Here is a 4,058-nt window from a genome sequence, read left to right on the forward strand (position 1 = left end):
TAATCCGTCGCAGCCATAGCCCAGACCTCACGCAGCCGGGGCCGCCAGAATGCGTCCCGAGGCGCGGGACAAGACCTTCCTGCGGCTGCGGCTACCTCGCCTTCCTTCTCGCCTGCTCAAGGCAGCCTGGGGAGCGGTCTTTACTCCCGGTCACTTCTTCCCTCCCAAGATACATCGCTCCATGTGTTCCAGGTCACCAAAGCTCAGTTCCTGGGTAGACCCAAGCAGCCTAGAGCTCAAGCTAGGGACACGCGGATGCCAGGCCAGAAGCTCAGTAGTCTGCGGGGCCCCTGTGCAAATCTCACTGTGTGACCCAGGACCACTCCCGAGCCCTGCTTGGTGGGGAGTCGCGGCCTAGTCACTTAGTTTACCCACCAAATCGACTGTCAACATCCCAGTTGATGTGTTATTGACCCAAATGATGACATTCGGGGTCACAGCCGGAGATGTAGCAACTCTCATTTAAGACACTCCCATTCCTGTCCCTAGAACCACAAAGGTGACTAAGATGGAAAGTCAATCTCCTAATCTCTCTGGTACACGTCTCTGGATGGGGTTGCCTTGATTCAAGCCTGTTTTTCTCACTGAAACTACTGCTGCAGTCTATTTCTCCTGGTGTTTCCTCCCCTCCAGGTCCGCCTGGCAAACTCTAACTCAGGAAACTCAGTTCCTAGCATTTCCCCTCTGTGAAGCCTTCTCAGCCCACCCCAAGCAGTTAAGACAAGTCCTGATCTCACTGGACGAAAAGGCACTTTAGTGCACAGTGCCAGGCAGGCTCCCTAAGGCTGGTAGAAGGCACAAATGCATGAACTCCCAACTCAGAACTGTGGGTCTGGAGGTTCTTGCAAAAGGACTTTCTGGGGGTCTTTCCATGGCTTCGTGCTGCTTCTGGGGACAGTAAATACCAGTTTGAAATACAACCTTCTCCGAGCAGAGGGCTGGACAGGGCTTTACACGAGCCTGTTGACCAGAGGCACTAATGCACTCTCCAACCTCATCTCTGCTTGCCTTGTCTGTAGCTTATCTCTGTGTCTCATTGACTTTTGGATAGTGGTGGTCAGAGTGGAGGATGTCCACTGTGTGGGATGGAGGCCTCATGGATGGGTCCTCTAATGCCAGGTGTATGTCAATCACTCCCGTGTTATTCACAAGAAGGGTTTGGATGGGGGCCTTCTCCTACCCCTTTCTTAAAACTCTTCCTACTCGTTCGTTTTAATAATTTTGTTGAACATTTTAAATACTTTAAAATTCACTTTTATATTAAAGTAAGCATATGGTATAAAATATGAAACGTCTCCTTCCTGAAAAAACTTCCCTTCTCTGGGGGCAAATCCTGTTACCACTTTATCTTGGGATTTTCAATCAACTATTGCCATTCAGTTTCATCCCGATCCTCCTTAGCAGATTTCACCAGCAATTTCAGAAACTGAGCCCAGCACACATGGCTGAATGGGAGCTCATCCAGGCAGTGGAGATGGGAAGAGCAGGATTCGGCATCAGATCTGTGTGACCTCAAGAGAATAACCTGAGTTTCATATATGTCAAAGTGGTAACCATAGTATTATCAAAAGCATGCAATATCTTTTTTGGGGACAAGGGCTAGGGTAGGCTAAAGAAGATATATATAAGATGAAGGAGCTGAAAAGTAGAAAGGAAATTGACCTCTAGGGCTTACCATGTCCCCATGTTCAAAACTCATTCATTTGGGCATCAGGGATGCTTTGTGAAGCAATGGCTTCTGCATGCCTCTGAGGTTCCTATTGGGTTTGGCACCCTGCCTCCAGTACCAAGGCAGGCACAGGGCCCATTGCCATGGCTACGGCCTGCCTCCCTGTGCATAGAAAGCCCCTGGCTTCACCAGGGGCTGCTGTCTAGGGCAGGAGCTGCTCCAGTTGTCATGGCTGGGAATATAGTTCAGTCTGCACAGGAAGCAGCACGGTTCCTGGCTTTAAGTCCTCAGTAGTAACTACTAACATCTTCTTAATTTTCCTAGTTGTCCAACTGCCATATTCTTCAAAACTATACTATGAAAATCTTATTGGTCATTTTACACATTTGCAAACAGGCACTGAGATCATGCTAATGTGGAAAGGCCAGGACTTGAACTAAGATCTTCATTTCAAACCTTTTCATTTTGATATGGAGACTTTTCATTTTTGCTTCTTAATTTCTGAGGAGGAATCGAGATGTAGAGGTAGGACCTCACTTGGCAGAATGGAAGCCTTGCCTCTCCCTACAAGGCCCACACTTCTGGGCATTCAAATGAATGCTATGATCTCACCACAGGGTATAACAGTAACAAGTCAAGACTCGTGTCCTAGATCAGAGTCAGAAAAAGACATCTAGAATGGCCTTTCCTGATAGTGTGCTGGATAGAGACACCCACCAGTTCTGGGCTGCAGGACAGTTGGCTGTGACCGTTTTGGTGGGAATGAATCTTCATGCACCATTACCAGGAGGAAGGGAAGAGCCAAAGGCTGGGGGCCTGAGTTCTTTGTGTGAACCCCACCTCATTGCTGCAGGGAACTCTGGATTCTGAACCATGTGTGTTCCCATCCTAGAAAGGGACATCACAACTTGGAGGCTGTCATCTTGTTTGGGCAGTGGGTCTGCTACAAGATTGGAAAGGCCTGTAATTTTCATTACCCCAAAGTCAAGTCAGCTGGGAAGGAGGCATAACAGCACAAAGTCAGCACACGGGAACCTCAGATGAAGAGCAACAAGGCCTGTCTGCCTGGGTTCTGCTGCCCCAGCAGGCGACCTCTCTAAGTGCTTCTTGGGAACCCTGTAGCTACTGCTGAATAAGCAAGAGAAGGAATGCCAACGTGGATGGCCGTGGGCAATCCTTCAGGGCCAGGACCAAAGCAGCCACGGAAATCAGCCTGTGCAAAAAGGATGTTACCAAGAGTGCTGCCACTTCCCACCCGCCTGGAGGAGCCCGCAGTGAGGGTGCCTTAGGCAGATTTCTAAACCAGGGTGGGAGGCTTTCTCTTTCCTCTCAGTTGTCTCCTCCTTCCTGAGGTTAGTGAAAGTGCTCACTGTACTGTTTCAAGGCAACATTGTGGAGGCCTGCAAAGGCTGTACCCTAAGGGTGCGTGGTGGCTAAGGTGGCTGCCAGAAGTCACCTGGCTGTTCTCTCTGGGTTTGGAAGGGCCTGAAAAGGCCTCTGGGGGCAGGAGGGAGTAAAGATGGCTCCAGTCCTGCAAGGCAGGCCAGGAGCAGGAAGACAAGGCTCTCTGCCCCTGGAGTCTCATGAAAGCTGAACAGGGCTGGGTGGTCCTGGAGCGAGCTAGCTAGAACTGATTTTGGAATTTCCGTTTAGGTCGAGTCTCAAAACTCTTCTTTTAGCCATCCTTTGGGTATGGCAGTCTTGTCTCAGTTGTTTCAAGGAATTCAGGATCAAAGGTGCTTTCTAATGACAAGAACGGTGGCAGACATACAAGTCAGCCAAGGGAAATGTTCACGGGAGCCGTTCGCAAGGAGATCCGACATCGAGAGTCTTGGGCTCAAAAATAACGCACTTCCCTCAGGATATACCTTTCCATCCTGTGGAAAGGATGACTTCCTTAAATAATCCATTAACAGGGGATCAGGTGCTCTCACCTTGTCCGCAGGATGAAGTCCCTCTTCAACAGGAACTGTACAGCTGTGCTTTATAATAAAAGCCACAAAGGGAAGTTTGCAGAAAGAAATCTCAGAGGTTGGCATTGTGTATGCAGATGAAAAGGTGCTCTTGTTATTCAGATGGGGTTCTCCTGGGATGAAGTCAACCCTCAGTTACCACACCCAGCAGACAGCAGTCATGGAAGAATATCCAACCCAATATACATTATCCCAGAAAACTCTTGATTAGTTTTTTCATCAACGTTTGGCACTATCTAAAACAATCACATTTGTTAATGACTATTTATGAAATGGTCTGGTGTCCCTCACCCTACAAGAGTGTATGTGGCCTGGATGTGCAGGTGCCTTGCCCATCTTATTCATAATTACAAATTCACTGCATGCAAGGTCCAATGCCTGGCACAGAGCAGGCCCTCGAATGTCTACTGGACTAA

This window comes from Pteropus vampyrus, unplaced genomic scaffold (genome assembly GCF_000151845.1).
Source record: "Pteropus vampyrus isolate Shadow unplaced genomic scaffold, Pvam_2.0 Scaffold271, whole genome shotgun sequence".
In the NCBI taxonomy this organism is placed as follows: domain Eukaryota; kingdom Metazoa; phylum Chordata; class Mammalia; order Chiroptera; family Pteropodidae; genus Pteropus; species Pteropus vampyrus.